Here is a 22,381-nt window from a genome sequence, read left to right as displayed (position 1 = left end):
GACCTGAAATTTTTCCAGTGGACAGTTGAGATATAGACCTAAAACTTTCATGAAGAATACAAACCCAAATTATGCCATTAACCAAGTCATTTGGCCACGCAAATTTGGTGACCTAAAACTGCCAAAACCAGTTTGGTGCCCAGAAATCTGGGTTAAGTCCAATCCGGAAGCCATGATTCAAATGGCTATAACTTGAGCTACAAAACTCCAATTGGAGTGATTCAAAAAAGAGAATAAACTTAAGACAATAGGAAACATTTTCTATGAAGGAAGTTTTGCCAAATTCTAACAGAAAAATGACCAATGGAATAGTGCAACTTAATACACCAAAACTGAAAATTTGCAAATTTGCCTAAAAGACTTAGAATTTGAGTAAACAACCAAAACCAACAAATTTAGTTACCAAAATGTGGTATGTGGGTGAAGTTGGAATTCCCATACCTATTAAGCCTTAGAAAGTCAACAAATTGACTTGAATAGTGTAGTGAATAGTAACCCCGAAACACAAAATTTAAAGAACGTCAAATTTAGCACATTAGAGCTAGGTAAAAGTGAATTTAAATTTATTTTTGGATTTATGCTAAGTTATGGTACTGAAACACTGTGAAACTATGTGTTTCAGTGGAAAAGAATACTGAGAAAGAACCCGAGACATCGAGTCAAGGCCGAGAGGCGACTCGTATAAGGTTTGTGCACAACTAACTATTTTGTTACTTTTCACTTCTAAATTGATTTGAACAAGTTTATTTTATGATTTATAATTTTGTTGTGTTGAGGATTTTAATTTGTTGAATGAAATTGTATAAATTAAATGTAAATTTTCTTATGCATTTAAGGATTTATTGCATGGTTTTAAGGATTGTAAATTTTAAGTTTGATGTGTTGCCAACCTTGAGCATGAATTTATGATGATTAAATATGTTGATGATTTGTAAACACTTTGTAAATAGAAATTGTTTTGAATATGATTTGAAACCATAGTTGACATGGCAAAATATGTTGTGAATTCTCATTAGCTTGTTTAGTGAGATATCTCCTCCACTAGAAGGGGCGAGTTCCTTCCTCTCTGGCTTGCCAGTTGGGGAAGAGTTTGAATGAGTACTCATATATACTAGTTAGTCTTTGTTCCTCCCTTTTAGCCTCAGTTATTGGGAGAGTGTGAAATGTCGTGGTGTACAACACGACATCTATTTGAATTTTGGGTCATGGGATCAATTGTGTGAATTGTTGGCAATGCCCTTTAAATTATGCATAGTTTGATAAATTGTGGTTGAAATAAATAATTTGTCAGTGATTCAAAATATTTTTGTATTATTTCGGGACTTAAAAGAAATGTAGATAAATAGTTACTATTTGATCAAAATGTTATTCAAATGAATAATTTGCATGAATGAAAATATTGATTTCTGAATGTTATGAATGAAGAATTTAGAAATTTTAAATTTTTATTCGTTATGAATCCTCAAGCATAATTTGTATTAAGTTTTAAATTATTAGTTTGTGCACCATTGAGTTCACCACTCAGCGATAGCTTTGTATGCTGTCGCAGGTGAAAGAAAATATATAGAGCAGCTGAGCGAGGTTACTGAAAGATACGGTGAGATTATCCTCGGGTATATCATAGGTATACCCTTGTACATTAGCTTTTGATGTAATTCTGTAATTATATGTATGAAATTTCCTTTGAGCAGTTGTACCAACTCTTTTGTAATATATATATTTCGATTGTAATCAAATACAAATTATTTTAATATTATCTTGAGATTTTATATACTTATAAAGTTTTGCACTATTAAATTATATACACTGTGTATTGAGTGATTTATGCGGATTTGCGAAATGAGATTGAATAATGGAGTTGTGATTGAGAAAAATATTGGGAGTGTCTTTATTTTCAAGTTTTAAAGAACTGTTTTCTTAAAATATAGACGGCAGTCTGTCGAAATTTTTGTAAAAATTGCGGAGATTTTAAATATCTAAGAATTTAATTTATGTTTGGACTTTAAATAAAGGTTTTTAAAATTTGAAAAAAAAAAAAATTTTACCCACCAATTTAAAAATGAACAAAAATTGTTTTAAAATCCCTTGTAGTATATTTAATGGGTTACCGGTAAGCGAAGTATAGTAATTCATTAGGTGTACTACGGGAGCATGTGACATCTTACGAGGAGTAGGGTGTGACAATTAGCTTCATGCTTCTTCAACTGCCTCAAATCATAAGTTATTAAGTGTCTTCATTGCAAATGTTTGCGTTCATATAAATAGGCAATTGTCAGCTTAAACAAGTCTTACTTGCTCTAAGAAAAATGTGTATAGTGCATGTGTGTAGATGAATAAATAAGCTCTAGTTTGCTATATTATTTTTAATAGTTTAGAAAAGGTTAGTTCAAGGTTGATTGATGCATGATGACTTTTTGTTAATTGTGGGTTTTACATGAATGACTAGAAGTTTATGCATATAAATGAAATTACTTGCCATGAATGTGCTTATTTTTCTTTTCGATTGTCTTGAGATATTCCCAGTTGAAAGGTTGTCTTTTGGATAACTTTTGAAGTTTGAATTGTAGAAACATTGTAAGGGTGATTATCATTTGAATTAAAAAGGGGTGAAGGAGTGACGATTGGGTGCAGAAGAGAAAACTTTTTTTTTTATTTTAGTTTTGAGCTTGAATAGTAAAGACTCAAGTGTAAGGGTATTTAATGTGTTGTAAATACAAATTACTTATTTTATGTTTTATTTGCATTATTCGGTGTTTTCAATATTTTTTCAGGTTTTTATTTAGTTTATCAGTTAATTTACTTCTTTTATTTTTAATGATGATGTAACGCTCTCACTTTAGATAGTTCGTACATTCTACTGTTCTGGTGACAAATATCTGTCCGGACAATTAGAATGTCTGGAATGATATTTAAACTAGAGTGAGGAGTCATAAATAAACCAAATAATAGTAAGAAAAATTAAGGAAAAATTTAAGCAATGAAATGCACTAAGGTTAAACGAGCCGAAGCTCCGGCGATGGGTGACCTAAAGGGAAGAAGCTGTAAAGATAGTTAGCAACCCTAGACCCAAAGGGAACCCTGTGAAATAATTTTTGAGATTCCAGTGAACAATTATGGAAGCTTAGATGATAATAAAAATGCTAAGAAAATACAAGAAGAATTAAGCCAATCGGTAAAGGTAATCTTAACTCAAATAAACCCAACGAAGGGCATTTTGGTCATTTTACCTCTAGAGATGACTTTTAACCTAAGTGTCCATTAAAATGAGTGATATCACAATGTTAAAAATGCATGAAAAATAGGAAGTGCTTATGGAAAAATTTAAAAAGGGATCTAAAGGGTATTAAATCAATTAATATGATTATAATTATATATATATTTATTAAATTAAAAATTTTAACAAATAAAAATTAAATATACATATATATGGGACAAATTAAAGGAAAGACAAAAATAAAAGTCTTCATCTTCCTTTTCCTCTCTCCTTGGTCGAATCCTAAGCTCCATAGCCATCCACCATTTTCACTTATTTCAAGCTTATTTTCTCCCTCTTTTCACCATATAAACCCTAAGCTTTAACATTAAATCTTGCTTATTCACCTTGATTAAGAATTTGAGAGTAGAAAGAAGGTAAGAAATTGAAGTTAGGGAAGCTTGGAATCTCCTAAGTAAGGTTAGTGCTCATCCCTCCTTTCCTTTCTTCTTCATTCTTAAAATTAAAGGTTATTAAGAATGAATTACATAAGAAAGATTGAAATTCATGCTGTTAATAGTATGGCCTTGAGCATATCATTTTGTATGTATCTTGTACATATTTTATTAATAAAAAGCAATTTCACTTTTTTGTTTACATAATTCATTTATGTGTAATTGAAAAGGTCCATTGATATTTTTTTAAAAATTTTATTCTTAAGTTGTTAAGAATATGAGTGACATTATTTTTAGTACAAAGTATCATAAATTGATTCACAATCGAGGATACTTTACAAAAGGACATGACTTATCCAGAAAGATTGTAATCATGTTTGTACCCAAGGTACTTATATGAGATATAAATAAGATGGAATGGTGAGTCTCATGCCGCATAATAAACATAATAGGCACTTATACATGATAAGTAGGCCGAACCAGTGACGCTTATGACAAGTACATGGAGTTTACTCTTATCAATGCATTGTCATATATCATATCAGTGCATATAATCTTTAGACCTAAGATAACACAATTATCTTGTATATAGGTGGTTTAAATTTGATACTGCTTTTATACTTGTGCTGTGTATGGGTATATGGGCATGTGTTGGCTCCTACTAGTTATATATGAAGATAGAAATTGATCAAGATGGAATCCGTTACCCTAAGTAAATAGGGATGAGATCCTATGTTCATTTAATTATTCTTAATGATTTAAGTTCCTGGCCAGGACATATAGATTTAGTCAGAAAAGAGTTTCTGACAAGAAAATCTAATTAATCAAGAATTGGAATTAAAAGAGAACATAATATTCATAGCGAATGGAGTTTGACATTAACCATGACTCCAGCTAAAATTGGGATTTCTTAATGGAGAGATTCTAGTGCATGGTAACATATGATTAAAGGTTCATTTAAGGTATTCCTTATTACTAATTGGGTGGCCATAGCATGCTATGCTAGGTATCAACCATGGTTTATGATGTGCCTGAATTAGAGAAATCATTTAAGGTAAGAAATAGTTCTAATGATATTATGAGATAATATCATTTATCATTGCCAATAAGTAATGAGCCTAGTAAGTGACACAACTACACAAGTTAATAATCAAGTAAAATGTGATTTAATTAATTAATTAAAGAGTTTAATTAATTAATTAAATAGGTTTGGTTTGCAATTAGATTGTAAAGTCCCTAGCATGAGTTGAAACCAAATTTAGGTTGTTGAATGTATAGCATAAATTAAATTTATATTTAAATTGTTTAAATATGAATTTAATTGTGAGAAATTAATTAATGGAGATTAATTAATCAATTAATTTATATTTGATATAAATTAATTTGAAGAGGAAAAATTATTATTTTTGAGTTGAGAACTCAAATTAAAATACAAAAAGTAAGATTAAATCATATGGTGACATGTGGCTGAAGGAACGGAAGAGTGAAAAACACAGGTTTATACCATTGAATTCAAAAATTTTCACCTAGGGTCACATGCATCATGCAAGATTTATTTTTATCTATTTGATTTCAATGATAAACAACATATTAAAACACTTTTAATATGTTTTTGGATCTGTATTTGCCATTTAAGATTTTAAAAATTAATTAGATTAATTTTAGAACCCTAGATTAAATCAAGAATAAATACACTAACCTCTTGATGCACTGTAGTGTATTTGTGCCTCTCAGACGCATTTTTAGGACACCAGATGTTGTCCTTCTAGCTTGTCCACACCAAGAACACGTATGGCAGCCCTTGAACAGCTTTTAAAGCTTTTTCTATTATTTAAAAATCAAGTTTTGCCTTTTAAGAGATTAAAGATGTAAACAGGACACTAGAAACAATTTCTAGTGTTTTTAATTCAAGAGATTGATTGCTAATCTCTTGGAATAGATGAGAGAAGAAGATGAAGAGGAGAGAAACCTTCTTGGGTGGTGGCACCAACGAAAGAGGCTACTGGTTGTATTTTTTTCTCTTCATAACAACACTTATATAGCTAGGTTAATACATTAAACCCTTGCCACATGTCACCCTCTGATTGGTTCTAAGTTTAATTGACCCAATCACATTGCGCCAAGTGTCAAACCTATATTTAATCTTAATTTTAATCATTTTACATGATTAAAAGACATTTGGCAAGCTTATGTGTAATGCCATGTGTCACCATCTCATGGTGCCACATGTCACCCTGTGAAATGAACAAAATGCCCTTGTGTCTTAATTTTGAGTTCTCAACCCAAAATAATTAATTCTCTTCTTCTAATCAATATATATCAAATATAAATTAATTAATTTCTCATTAATTAAATTCATATTTAAACACTTTAAATATAAATTTAACTTATACTATACATCCAATAATCTAAATTTGATTTCAAGTCATGCTAGGGACTTTGCAATCTAATTGCAAACCAAACCTATTTAATTAATCAATTAAACTCTTTAATTAATTAATTAAATCATATTTAATTAGGTGATAACTTGTGTATGTGTGTGACTTACTAGGCTCATCACTAATTGGAAATGAGACATGATATAAACTCTTAATATCATCAGAACTCTTTCTTACCATAAATGATTTCTCTAAATCATTTTATGCACCTCATAGACCATGGTTAACACCTAGCATAGCATGCCATGGTTACCCAATTAGTAGTAAGGTTTACCTTAAATGAACCTATAATCATATGTTACCATGCACTAGAATCTCTCTGTTACAAAATCCCAACTCAAGCTGGAGTCATGGTTTATGTCAACCTCCATTTGCTATGAATATTATGTTCTCTGTTAATTCCAGTTCTTGATTAAAAGATTTTCTCATCAGAAACTCTTTTCTGATTAAATCTATCTGTCTTGGTCAGGAACTTGAAACATCAAGAACAATTAAATGAACATAGGATTTTATCTCTATTTACCGAGAGGAACAGATTCCATCTTGATCAACACCTACCTCCATATAAAACTAGTAGGAGCCAACACATGCCCATATACCTATACACAGTACAAGTATGAAAGCAGTATCAAACTCAAACCACCTATATACAAGATAACAATGCTATCTCAGGTCTAAAGATTATATGCACTGATATGATTTATGACTGTAACACCCCTCACCCGACTACAGTGTAGCCGAGCAAGGCACGCTACAATCGGTGCCGGAGCACCCTAACTTATCTTACTTTATTTTTTTCTAAATAATTTTGAATTCATTTAATTTAATATTAATTATTTTTCGATGGAGAAACCAGCAGAGTTTCCCCTATTTTATTATCGTTTGGCGTATTTCAATATTCACCTATTTGAAATTCAATTCAACAATATTTCTAAAATAAAATCTTATCCATGCTAATCATAATTATCTCATAAATCATTCTCATAATTTTCTCATATTTCAAATCTCATCCATACATTTCAATTTCATAATCATTTCCATACATTTCCATTCATACTCAATTCATATGTAAACATTCTCAAATTACATAAGCAAAATTTTCAAATTTCCTTAATTTACATAATTTACAAAATAATTATAAAATTTCATAATTTACATGATATATAAATTAATTACGTATGAAAAAGCTAATTAATTAATTTACATCGCATTCCTATTAATTACCTGTTCATAATATACATTACAATACAATATCTAAGCATTTTGTACAAAATATAAAATATAATCTATATGGGCCCTATCTATATGCATTGCTGAGGAGGTGACAACCTTGAATACTTCAGACACTTCTGCAGATCAGAACTCCCAAAATTCCCAGTCAAACGTCCATTGGGTTCTAGCTTCAGTACCTGTGCTAAGGAAACAATTCCATCGCGCTAAGCATTGCTGCTTAGTGGTGCAATAATATAACAAGGAAATAATATACAAATAAAGATAGAAATAAAACATAATTCAAATAATTAAGATTTATTTATACTTCACATGTGGTTTCTAAAATTTAATATGTTTTATCCTAATTTAGTCTTCTTTGAAAGTGTTTATTTCGCCAATGTACAGTAATAATGTACAAAGAAAAATGATTTAAAAATAATAAATTTATGCTTATATTATTATAAAAGTCATATTTGTAATATTTATTTATGTTATAATTTTCTTTGCTAATCTTTTAGCATTTTCTCTATACTTGCTAGGTTGTCTCAGATTATCTCATAATAAGTAAATTTTAATATCGGTCCAGTTCATTTCGATTCTTTCTAATATATAACTATTCTAATTTATTTTAGGTCATCTTACTCATTTATTTTATTTAATTTCTAATATTTTTAATTGCTAGTATTCTTAACTTATTTCCATAAATTTCACTGCCCAAGTAACCTATGACAGGCTGACTAAACTGGATAACGGGTTGTTGGCACTGGACACCGCGGTGTCTCGGGCCGTCATACCATGGGACGCAGAACGTCAACCACGTATGCAGTCAGTATGGCTAAAAAGTCATGATAACACATAATCAGGCATAAAAGCCATGAATATTGGCATAAAGCCATGAATGCGGGCATAAAGCCATGAATACGGGCACAAAGCTATGAATACAGGCATAAAGCCTTTCGCAGTACTGCTAAAACAATACCCTATTAGCATGCCAAACTATCCAATCTGACACACATGTCTAGGCAATACAAGGGCACATAATATCATTAAATATTAATATATTGTGTTTTATGACTTCATTATTTCATGATAAATTTCAATTATAATTCATACATTCATTTGATCATTTATATAATCACAATTCACATCAATTATCCTTTTATACCATTGTACTCAAAATACTTCTCCTCTCTACAATAATGAGAACTAATGTCTCATTCATACATTAATATGGTTCATTTATTCATTCATTATGTTATTCATATTGATCACATTTCTAAACAATGGTTCACATGTACCATTGTATTCAAAACATTTTTCCTTTCTCATTTATACATTCAAAAATCTACTTATGTAATTACAAATTTTATATTTCAAGTTGAGTTACTAATATTTTATGAATTCCATTTGTGATGGGCATATAAGCCCTAACTATCTATTCACATCAATTAGGTGACTTATTTTTCATGTTTCAAGTAATCAGTGAACATTTCATGGATTTCAAATTTATGGTCTTAATTTCCTTTTTACAATTTTGACTAAGATGCATAGTCCACATTTGTCATACAATTCTAAGCATTTAAGCTTAGAATTGGTTTTAAGTCTCTATCTTAGTTTGCTAATCATTTTGATTACTATTCACCTTACTAGTCAACCAAAATGTTGACTTTTTAATACATAATAATTTTATTGAACCTAAGTTCTCCAAGATACCACATTTTGCATTTAAAATTTGTTGGTATTGGTTGCCAATACCATTTCCATGCTTAATATTAATTGGGCAGAATTTTCAGTTTTCATGCCTTATCTTTACTGTTCCATTAGTCATTTTTGCAGTGGAAATTTGGAAAAATGTTCAACATAAAAGTTGTTTCTTATTTTGTCTAGTTGAATTTCTTTTTTTAAATCACTCCATTTGGAGTTTTGTAGCTCAAGTTATGGCCTAAAAACCATGACTGGCCGGATTGGGGAACCTAAAATTCTGGGTAAAATTGTTTCTGGCAGATTTGGTAACTCGAGTTTGGTTGGCAATTTGACTAGGTTATGGTCATAATTTGAGTCAGGTTTCTTCATAAAAGTTGTTGTTCTATATCTCAACTTGTTTCTGGTAAAATTTCAGGTCAATTGGATCTTGCTACATTGAGTTATGGCCAAATGACTAAATACTATTCATTTGGTCATTTTGCCCAGGCAGATTGCAGGTCACCCGGATTAGGGAAAACTTTTGGTCAACTTGGTTTGGTTTTCTGGGCATGGTTTCTTCACCAAAATTGTGCCATTATGTGTCTAGTTTCATGTACAATTGGCCTTTCACCAATTGGACCTCTATATTTCAAGTTATGGCTGCCCAAACCTGCTGGACTCATGTCCAATTCTGCAGGTCACCTATGGCAGCCACACTAATCTCAATTCCAACATTCTTGCTCACTTCATTTCCTAATCAAACATAGCCAAATGGTCACTAATTGACCATTACAACTTTAGTTTATGTCCATTTTCATCCACTACCAAAATTAAATTTCAAAACCCTAACCCTAATTGACCAAGCCTCCATTTCATGCATCTTACTCCTAATTTGCTATACTAATCATATAATTTATAAGAGGGGCAGCTAATATGCCACTTTAAACCAAAGAATTCTCCTAACTCTAACTCATGCCAAGGCTGCCAAAATTTCATGGAACATAACCATGCTTCATTAATTCAATTTTTATCAAATTTTCAACTTAACTTAGCTCAAATTCATGATTAGAAAGATATAAAAGCAAAGAATATGGCACTAACCTCTTTGGTGATTTTCTAAGCTTATTCACACCTCACTTTCTTCCACTTTCTCCTCTTCTAATGGCTGCCCAAGTCTAGCTCTAGTGGTAGAGACAAATTTTTGTGAAGGAAAGATGAGATTTTGAGGTGGTTTTGGTAGAGGTTTGGAAGCTTGGGTGAAGTTTCAATGGTGGAAGGGTGTGGGAAGTGGGTTACGGCTGATTTTGGGAAGAAGAAGAAGGCAGATTGTTTCTTCAATTTTTCTGCCCATTTTAGGCTTTTAATTATGTTTATAGATAGGTGTCACAATGTGGTTGGGTGGGGGCATGTTAATGACATCATGTGATGTCATAATTTCTAATTTTTTTCATTTTTCTTTTCTTTTCTTTTATACTCATTTTCAATTCAATTTTTAACAATATTTATTCATATTTTCTGTCATATTAAATATTTACTTAACTGGACAAGTCGGCCAAAAATCATCTCTGAAGGCGAAATGACCAAAATGCCCTCCGTTTAGCTTAACAGGCCAAAATTGTCTGTACCGATTGAAAAATTTTTCTAAGCCTTTTCTTGGCATTATAATGCCATAGAACCCTCAATGACTCTTCTCTGGAGTCCCAAAAATTATTTTATGAATTTTCTCCCGGGTCTAGGGCTTCTAGTTGCGAGAATCGCAACTTCCCACTGGGTTACCCATCGCTAGGGCACCGGCTCATTTAACTTGGTTGTATTTTATTTCTAAAATTTTTCCTAAATTTTTTTGATTAATATTTGAGTTATTTATGACTCCTCACTCTAGTCTAATTATTTTTCCAGGCGTTCTAGCTGTCCGGACCGACACCGATCACCGGAACAGTAGAATGTGCAGAATTGCTATAGTGAGGGTGTTACAATGACAATGCATTGACAAGAGTAAACTCCATGTGCTTGTCATAAGTGTCACTGGTTCGGCCTACTTATCATTTATAAGTGCCTATCATGTTTGTCATATGGCATGAGACTCACCATTCCATCTTATTTATATCTCATATAAATAACTTGGGAACAAACATGAATATAATCTTTCTGGATAAGTCATGTCCTTATTATGAAGTATCCTCAATTGTGAACCTATTTATGATACTTTGTACTAGAAATACTATCACTCGTATTCTTAACAACTTAAGAATAAAATTTCTAACAAAATATCAATAGACCTTTTCTATTACACATAAATATATTATGTAAACGGAAAAGTGGAATTGCCTTTTATTAATAAAAACATGTACAAGATACTAAATGATATGCTCTAGGGCATATTACTAATAATCTCCCACTAGCACTAGAGCCATTCATTACAATATCTTAGACCCATCTTCTCAAGATGTTGGTCTAGCTGAGTCTGTGACATAGGCTTAGTGAATAAATCAGCTGGATTTTCAGCTGCTGCTATTTTTTGCATGGCTACATCGCCTCGCCCAACTATTTCTCTGATAATATGGTAGCGCCTTTCTATGTGTTTAGATTTCTGGTGAGACCTGGGTTCCTTAGCCTGTATGACTGCTCCATTATTGTTACAGTGTAGTGGAACTGCTGACTTAATGGAAGGAACTACTGCAAGTTCTGTCACGAACTTCTTTATCCAAATAGCTTCTTTTGCAGCATCTGATGCAGCAATACACTCAGCCTCTGTAGTGGCATCTGCAGTCGTGCTCTATTTGGATGTCACACCCTATCCCTTATAAGGCACGACATGTTCCCGTAGCATACCTAATGAATTACCAAACTCCACCTACAGATAACCCATTAGTTATGCTACAAAGGATTTTAAAACAAACCATAACTTTTTATCTTATCAATTCTTTTGCGGAAACTGCATGAGAATAGTTAAAATTCCATGTAAACATTCATTGAAAATAATGATAGACTAAGTATTACAAAAGTTACATTTTCATAAGTCTCAAAGTAAAATACAAAATAGTTACAAACTCAAAATGAGATAGCAATGCAATGCTTTTAAATACAAACTGCTCAATATCCGTACATCCATACATATAGGTACAAAATACATCCAAAGGAATCACAAGGGTATGCCTAATGTAAATACCTACAAACAATACCAAAATGCTGCTTTCAAGTATCTCACTCGGCAACCTTCTCCTTTCCCTTACCTGCGACAGCATAAAGAAGCTATCGCTGAGTATATCACTCAGTGGTGCACAACTAATAACTTTAAAACTTAAGATAAAACACAATTTATCAAAGCATAATAAATCACATTTTTCTTAAGCATGAAAACTTCACAAGAGTTCTAAGTTCATAAGAGCCATTTATTTGAATAACATTGCAAATGAGAAATCATACTTCATAAATCACAATTCACAAAGCATTAGTGTTGCCAACACAAACACACAATTCAGGCCATGACACAAAATTTCACGATCAGTGCCGTGTTGTACACCATGACAAAGCAATCTCAACCTCACTAACCGTTATTAATGAGGGAAGGGCTAGCTAGTTAATGAGTACTCATATAGTCTTACCCCACTAACCGTTATTAATGGGAGACATAATCAATATCAATTACAAACCCCAAGTAGTCGTTACTACTGGGGAGTTCCGAAAGGTACTGTCATGCTAACTGTGGTTTCAAAACAGTTTCCAAAAATTTTTCCATTCAACAATCACATTTATAAACCAATAAACACATTTAAATTCATCATAATATCCAAATAAAGGTAGCAACATCTAAATTTCTTAAATGCAAGAGAAAAACCATATTTCAGTCAAAGTAAACTTGTTCAAAGCAAACTCATTCAATTTAACACATTCCAAGCAATTTATAAATTTAAAAACGAAGAAAATGTTAGTTGTGCACAAACCTTCAATGCTCTCCTTTATTGTTACCTACTTCTCCTTCTTCGTTTCAACTTCTTTTTCTACTGAAAATACACAAATAGAATAACTCAATACCAATCTCAATTACTGCCAAGAACTCATTATATGCATGTCTAATGCATCCCAAGTTAGCTTTGAAAATTTTAGAATATTTTGGATTTGGGACAGCTTGGTGCCCCAATCTTTGAACCTAATTTTTACCTAGTTTCGATCATAATTTGGTGAGGTGTTCTTCATGAAAATTGTTCATTTAGGTCTTAACTTTATTTTCCTTTTTGAATCGCCTAATTCGAAGCTGTGTAGCTCAAGTTATGCCCAAAATACTATTACTGTTCACGTCACTGTTCATGCTGCAGATTTTGTTCTGGCAGATTTATCGATCCAACTTCGTTCAACAATTTGACCAAGTTAAGACCATAATTTGGTCTAATGTTCTTCATATGAAATGTTCTACTATGTCTTAGGTTTCCATCGGTTTAAGAATTGCCTAAATCAGAGTTTTCTAGAGAGAGTTATAGCCTTGCAAATTTACTGTTCATTTGGTCAATTTTAGGTGCCCAGATTTTGGCAGATTCGGTGACCCGAATTTGTTTCGCAATTTGATTGAATTAAGTTCATAATTTTGCCTAACATTCTTCATATGAAATATTCTACTATGTCTTAGGTTTCCATCGGTTCAAGAATCACCTAAATCGGAGTTTTCTAGAGAGAGTTATAGCCATTGAAACTTTACTGCTCATATGGCAATTCTGCAGTTTTGCAGATTCAGTAACTCAACTTTGCTCAATAATTTGATTAGGTTAATGGCATAATTTGGGTTTGTGTTCTTCATGAAAGTTTTAGGTCTATATCTCATATAATGACTGGTAAAATTTTAGGTCATTTTGACCTGCCTAGCTCGAGTTATGACCCAAACACGATTACTGTTCATGTGTACTGTTTATACTACAGTTTTTCAAGTTTGGTCAGTTTGTTCACTAGGTTTTGGTCACTTTTTGAGCATACTTCCTAAATGAAAATTGTGTCATTTAGTGCCTATTTTCAGTCCCAATTGGTCCCATACTAATTGGACTTGTAAAATTTCATTTTTGATCCCTCAAAGTTGACTTTTGGTCATGTTCATACCCAATCCGAATTTAGCTTTGATTTAAACACTTCTAACACACTTAATTAGGTCACAAATGGCCATTTCTTTCCTTAAACTATGTCAAAGACATCATTTAGCACTTCTTCACATTTTTGGTCTCTAAACCCTAATGTTCAAAACCCTAATTTTTCTCCCATTTGGCCAAAACCCTAGTTTAGGTTCCATATATGTTTTCTTTCATTTTCTTATGAAATTTCATCATAAATTAACTTCATTCCAAGCTTATACAACTAATTTAACATGAAAAGAAAATTACCTCTTGTTGATTTCTTTCTAACTTCACTTTTCTTCCAATTCTTGTTCTCCTTACTTTTAATCTCTCAATCAAAGATCTCTTTGATGATTTCTTTTAGTGGGCTATGGAATTTATGAAGGGAATTTAAGGGAATTAAAACTTGGGAGGGTAAATCAATGAGGGGAAGAAGTGGAAGAAGAAGAGAAAAAGAGAGAGAGAGAGAGAGAGAGAGAAAGAGAGAGGAGAGGGTGGTGGCCTTTTATGAAAAAAAAGAAATGAAGAAGACATTTGTCTTATTATTTATATATATATATATAAGTATATATTTATCCCCAAAATTAGCTTATTAAAATTATAAATTTTAATTGTGTCATAAGGATAATTAAACTTAAATTTTTATTCCCTTTTTTTTTTTTACATTTACACTTAATTTTTTTCTTTTAATTAAATAATTAAATTTAACTATCAAAAGCCCATAAGTCTTTCATTTTAATTTTGTCATAATGGAAATGAAAGTTTAAGTTTTCATTTCTTAAATTTTCCCTTACATATTTTTTTACTTGAATTTTTCTTCAATTTTTACCTCATAATTCAATTCATTAATTTCATTTAATTTAATTAACATTTTGGTCACAAGTCAACTCTTGAGGTGAATTGACCAAAATGCCCCTCATCGGGTCATAATCCTTCTTTTTATAATACCCGATGAGTCTTTAGCTTTTTTGTTCACTAGAATTTTTATTGTGCCTATCTCAATTGATTTTCTATTTATTTTTTTCCTCAAGGTGTCTTTGAACAGTATTAGTCACGGACCAAAAATGGTACTATTCATAACTCGGAGGTTCGGCGTGTTACAGTTCTCCCCTCCTTAAAAATAAATTTCGTCCTCGAAATTTACCTGGTGTTAGTCTCTGAATAGCTGTGGGTGCTGTCTCCTCATGTCCTCACGCTCTCATGTAGCCTCTTGGCCTGAATGATGGTTCCACAGCACTTTGACGAGAGGTATCTGTTTGTTCCTCAGCTGCTTCACCTCATGTGCCAATATCTTTATGGGCTCTTCATCATATGTTAGGTTTGGATTCACCTCAATCTCCTCTATTGGCAAAATGTGAGAGGGGTCTAATCTGTACCTCCTCAACATGGAGACATGGAAGATATTGTGAATCTTTTCCAACTCTGGAGGCAATGCAAGTCTATATGCCAATGGACCCATTCTTTCCAGAACCTCATACGGCCCAATGAAGCGAGGACTTAGTTTCCCCTTTCTACCAAACCTCATGATCCTCTTCCATGGGGAAACTTTCAGGAACACCTTGTCACCCACACTATACTGAATATCTCTTCTCTTTAGGTTAATGTAGGACTTCTGTCTATCCGTTGCAACTTTGAGTCTGTCTCTAATGAGCTTAACCTTTTCTTCTGTCTGTTGCACTAATTCTGGACCAATCAAATTCCTCTCGCCCACTTCATCCCAACACAAGGGAGTTCTACACTTCCTGCCATAAAGTACTTCATATGGAGGCATTTCGATGCTTGAATGATAACTGTTGTTATAGGCAAATTCAATTAAAGGCAAGTGTGTGTCCCAACTCCCTTCAAACTCAATCACACAAGCCCGAAGCATATCCTCCAAAATCTGAATGATCCTTTCGAATTGGCCGTCTGTCTGTGGATGGAATGCTGTACTGAAGTTCAATCTAGTTCCTAGGGCTTTTTGGAGACTACCCTAGAATCTAGAAGTGAATCTTGGGTCTCTATTCGACACAATAGATGTTGGCACTCCATGTAACCTCATAACATCATCAATGTACAGTTTGGCCAATCTTTCCAGGCTGTAATCTATTCTCACTGGCAAAAAGTGTGCAGACTTGGTCAATCTATCAACAATAACCCAAACTGCATCATGATTCTTTTGTGTACGTGGAAGTCCTGTCACGAAATCCATAGTGATTCTTTCCCATTTCCACTCGGGAATTAGCAATGGCTGTAGCAACCTTGCAGGCACTTGGTGTTCTACCTTTACTTGCTGACAAGTTAGGCATTTGGCAACATATTATGTAATGTCTTTCTTCATTCCTCTCGACCAATAGTGCTCTTTCACACTTCTATACATTTTGGTTCCACCAGGGTGCATTGCAAAAGGTGAATCATGTGCTTCCTTTAAAATGGTCTGCCTCAGTTCAACATTCTCAGGAATGCACATTCTGCCCTTATATAACAACAAGCTCTCATCATTTATTGATAATTCTGGTTTCTTGCCATCCCGAGCCTCTTCCATCAACTTCACATACTTATCATCCTACGTAATCGCTTTAATTTGTTCTGCCAGCATTGGCTTCACTTGCCAAGTAGTTACCATCTGCTCATCTTCATTAATCTCCAAATTAGCATGCAATGCCCTTAATTAATGCACCATGGACAAAGGAGAACCCTCAAACCAGCCATAGTCTTGCAACTTAAAGCATCAGCTACAACATTACCTTTTCCAGGCTGATAGTCTATCAAACAATCATAATCTTTTATCAGCTCTAACCATCTCCTCTGCCTCAAATTTAACTCCTTCTGTATGCCCAAGTATTTCAAACTTTTATGATATGTGTATATATAACATCTCTCCCCATACAGGTAATGTCTCCAGATCTTCAAGGCAAAGACAATGGCTGCTAGCTCCAAGTCATGCGTGGGATAATTCCTCTCATGCGGTTTAAGCTGGCGTGAAGCATAGGCAATGACGTTTCTATCTTGCATCAACACACAGCCTAATCCATTATGAGAAGCATCACTATATATGATATACTCCTTACCCAAAGTGGGCAAGGTTAAGATGGGAGCTTCAGTTAAACGCCTTTTTAACTCATCAAAACTTTCTTGGCACCGATTAGTCCACTGAAATTTTACATCCTTCCTAAGTAGCTTGGTCAGTGGAGATGCTAGCATGGAGAATCCCTTCACAAACCTTCGATAATACCCAGCTAAACCAAGGAAACTCCGAACTTCTATGACATTTCTAGGTGGCTTCCAATTAAGAATGGCTTCTACTTTGCTAGGATCCACCTGGATACCTTCTGCAGATACAATATGCCCCAAAAATGAAATCTCCTTTAGCCAAAACTCACATTTCGACAGTTTGGCATACAACTGCTTCTCCCTTAAAGTCTGCAATACTATCATCAAGTGTTTGTCGTGTTCCTCTGCATTCTTTGAGTACACCAAAATATCATCAATGAACACCACAATAAACTGGTCTAAATATGGCTTGAAGATAGTGTTCATTAGGCCCATAAAAGCAGCTGGAGAATTAGTCAACCCGAATGGCATTACCAAGAACTCATAGTGGCCATACCGAGTCCTAAAGGCAGTTTTAGGAATACTTTGCTCTTGCACCCTCAACTGGTAGTAGCTTGATCTCAAGTCAATTTTGGAGAATACAGCTGCATCCTTCAACTGATCAAAGAAATCATTGATCCGTGGTAGAGGATATCTATTCTTTATGGTCACCTTATTCAACTGTCTGTAATCTATGCATAGGCAGAGAGTACCATCCTTCTTCTTCACAAATAATACTGGTGCTCCCCAAGGTGACACGCTAGGGCGGATGAAACCCTTATCTAACAATTCCTGCAATTGTACCTTCAACTCTTTCAACTCAGCAGGTGCCATCCTATAAGGAATGATGGAGATTGGCTCCACACCAGGCATAGTCTCAATTTCAAACTAAACCTCTCTTTCTGGAGGCAATCCCCGTAATTCTTTTGGAAAGACATTCGGAAAATCCCATACAGTAGGAATATCTTTAAGATCTGGACTCCCACCTGGGTGTCTATCACATGAGCTAGATAAGCTTCACATCCCTTTCTAATCATCTTTCTAGCAAGTGCAGCTGAAATGATGTTGGATGGCAATAACTGCCTCTCCCCGTGTATCACTACTTCTGCATACTCGAGAAGACCAAAAGTGGTATCTTGATCTGATCGATCGTGGCGTGATGCCTGGCTAACCAATCCATGCCCAAGATGATATCATAATCTCGGAAGGGCATGTCAATTAAGTCTGACAGGAATGTATGTCCTTGGATCACCAAAGGACAATCCTTATACAATTTGTTCACCCTAACCTCTTGTCCTAAAGGACTAGTCACTAGCACATCATAATCCAATTTCACACCAGGAATAGTAACAGAGCATGCAATACTGGCACTAGCATAAGAATGTGTATAACCAGGGTCAAACAGCACATATACATCTCTATCAAAAATGGAGAAAGTACCAGCCACAACATCTGATGTCTCAGCTTCATCCTTCTGGCGCATGGTGTACACCCTGACTGGTGCACCACTCTGCTCTAGTTGGCTCACTATGCTCTGGTGCCTCTGCCTCTACTAGTTGTCTGTTGTCCTCTGGAAGCAGAACCTTGAACAGGTAGTAGGCGGTCCAGATCTGTGGGCATTAGTGCAATTTCTAGCAAAATGCCCACTTCCACCACAGTTGTAACAGGCTCCTATGGCCTTATAACATACTCCTCCATGAGTCCTACCACAAGTTTCACAAGCACGGGTAGGAAAGGAACCCCTAGATGTCTGCTGTTCGGATCTAGGTGGTCTCTGCCCTGAGAATCTTCCCCTACTAGATCCTCTGTTACCTGGTCCCTCAAAGCTCTTCCTCTTACCTGAATTGTTACTTGGACTTTGACCTGTAGGCTTACTGCTCTTCTCTTTTTCAGTGATTACCTTCTCAAATGCCCCTTCTAGTTCTATCCTTTCCAATTCAAGGGCCTGTGATATCAACCCAGAGAAGTTGTCATGTCGAAACCCAACCACTTGCAATCTCAAACTAGGCCTCAAACCGGCCTCAGACCGTTTGCATCTATCTCTACTGGTAGTGAGTAGGCTTCCAGCATAGTGGCTGAGGCAAGAAAAGTCTCTCTCTCATACTCTCTGATCTTGTTCCCTTGCTTCAAACTGAGAAACTCCTGTAGCTTCATATCCACATAGGTATCAGGAACATACTTCTGTCTAAACTCCCTTAGAAAGTCATCCCATGTCAGCACTGGCGGCTTAGCCAAATTGTGTGGAATGGTCTTCCACCACTCATATGCATCTCCATGCAGCAAGGAAATTGAATATTCAAACTTCAACTCATCTGTGCAGTGCAATTTCTTGAAGACCCTCTCCATCCGTTCTAACCATTGCTCAGCTTCCAATGGGTCCACTGTACCCTTGAACTCTGTTGCCCCATACTTCATTAACTTGTCATATTGTCTGGCTGGGGATGGTGGTTGCACTGGAGGTGCTTGCACAGGAGCTTGGACTGGTATATTGCCAGCCATTTGCTGAAATAGTGTAGCCATCTGCTGAGCGAACTGAGCAAGAAACTGCATGGGTGGGATGGGTGCAGCCGATCCACTGGCATTCAGAGGAGCTGGGGCTTCCCCTTGTACCTCAGCTGCTACTGATTGCTCTACTGTGTGATTCCCCTCTTCCATATTGAATCACAAGGTATTCTACTCCCTGAGCAACCAACACAAGGAGATTTTCCTCAATTAGTCCATATTTATGATGTAATGCACTATATGTATCAATAATGACAATTGAGCAGTTGTACTTATCAAAAATTTTCAAACATGCAATTTCAAAACTTGTATAAAAACCAAAGCTCTAATACCACTAAAACATGTCACACCCTATCCCTTATAAGGCACGACATGTTCCCGTAGCATACCTAATGAATTACCAAACTCCACCTACAGATAACCCATTAGTTATGCTACAAAGGATTTTAAAACAAACCATAACTTTTTATCTTATCAATTCTTTTGCGGAAACTGCATGAGAATAGTTAAAATTCCATGTAAACATTCATTGGAAATAATGATAGACTAAATATTACAAAAGTTACATTTTCATAAGTCTTAAAGTAAAATACAAAATAGTTACAAACTCAAAATGAGATAGAATGCAATGCTTTTAAATACAAACTGCTCAATATCCGTACATCCATACATATAGGTACAAAATACATCCAAAGGAATCACAAGAGTATACCTAATGTAAATACCCACAAACAATACCAAAATGCTGCTTTCAAGTCTCTCACTCGGCAGCCTTCTCCTTTCCCTTACCTGCGACAGCATAAAGAAGCTATCACTGAGTATATCACTCAGTGGTGCACAACTAATAACTTTAAAACTTAAGATAAAACACAATTTGTCAAAGCATAATAAATCACATTTTTCTTAAGCATGAAAACTTCACAAGAGTTCTAAGTTCATAAGAGCCATTTATTTGAATAACATTGCAAATGAGAAATCATACTTCATAAATTACAATTCACAAAGCATTAGTGTTGCCAACACAAACACACAATTCAGGCCATGACACAAAATTTCACGATCAGTGCCGTGTTGTACACCACGACAAAGCAATCTCAACCTCACTAACTGTTATTAATGAGGGAAGGGCTAGCTAGTTAATGAGTACTCATATAGTCTTACCCCACTAACCGTTATTAATGGGAGACATAATCAATATCAATTACCAACCGCAAGTAGCCGTTACTACTGGGGAGTTCCGAAAGGGACTGTCATGCTAACTGTGGTTTCAAAACAGTTTCCAAAAATTTTTCCATTCAACAATCACATTTATAAACCAATAAACACATTTAAATTCATCATAATATCCAAATAAAGGTAGCAACACCTAAATTTCTTAAATGCAAGAGAAAAACCATATTTCAGTCAAAGTAAACTTGTTCAAAGCAAACTCATTCAATTTAACACATTCCAAGCAATTTACAAATTTAAAAACGAAGAAAATGTTAGTTGTGCACAAACCTTCAATGCTCTCCTTTATTATTATCTACTTCTCCTTGTCCATTCCAACTTCTTTTTCTACGGAAAATACACAAATAGAATACCTCAATACCAATCTCAATTGCTGCCAAGAACTCATTATATGCATGTCTAATGCATCCCAAGTTAGCTTTGACAATTTTAGAATATTTTGGTTTTAGGACAGGTTGGTGCCCCAATCTTTGAACCCAATTTTTACTTAGTTTCGATCATAATTTGGTGAGGTCTTCTTCATGAAAATTGTTCATTTAGGTCTTAATTTTTTTTTCCTTTTTGAATCGCCTAATTCGGAGCTGTGTAGCTCAAGTTATGCCCAAAACACTATTACTGTTCACGTCGCTGTTCATGCTGCAGATTTTGTTCTGGCAGATTTATCGATCCAACTTCGTTCAGCAATTTGACCAACTTAAGTCCATAATTTGGTCTAATGTTCTTCATATGAAATGTTCTACTACATCTTAGGTTTCCATCGGTTTAAGAATCGCCTAAATCAGAGTTTTCTAGAGAGATTTATAGCCTTGCAAAGTTTACTGTTCATTTAGTCAATTTTAGGTGCCCAGATTCTGGGAGATTCGGTGACCCGAATTCGTTTCGCAATTTGATTGAGTTAAGTTCATAATTTTGCTAACATTCTTCATATGAAATATTCTACTATGTATTAGGTTTCCATCGGTTCAAGAATCGCCTAAATTGGAGTTTTCTAGAGAGAGTTATTGCCTTGCAAAGTTTACTGTTTATTTGGTCAATTTTAGGTGCCCAGATTCTAGCAGATTTGGTGACCCGAATTCGTTTCGCAATTTGATTAAGTTAAGTTCATAATTTGGCCTAACATTCTTCATATGAAATATTCTACTATGTCTTAGGTTTCCATCGGTTCAAGAATCATCTAAATCGGAGTTTTCTAGAGAGAGTTATAGCCATTGAAACTTTGCTGCTCATATAGCAATTCTGCAGTTTTGCAGATTCAATAACTCAACTTTGCTCAATAATTTGATTGTGTTAATTGCATAATTTGAGTTTGTGTTCTTCATGGAAGTTTTAGGTCTATATCTCATCTAACTATTGGTAAAATTTCAGGTCATTTTGACCTGCCTAGCTCGAGTTATGACCCAAACACGATTACTGTTCATGTGTACTGTTCATATTACAGTTTTTCAAGTTTGGTCAGTTTATTCACTAGGTTTTGGTCACTTTTTGGGCATGCTTCCTAAA

The sequence above is a fragment of the Hevea brasiliensis genome, chromosome 9, assembly GCF_030052815.1.
Source record: "Hevea brasiliensis isolate MT/VB/25A 57/8 chromosome 9, ASM3005281v1, whole genome shotgun sequence".
Lineage (NCBI taxonomy): Eukaryota > Viridiplantae > Streptophyta > Magnoliopsida > Malpighiales > Euphorbiaceae > Hevea > Hevea brasiliensis.
This window is presented reverse-complemented; position numbering follows the sequence as displayed.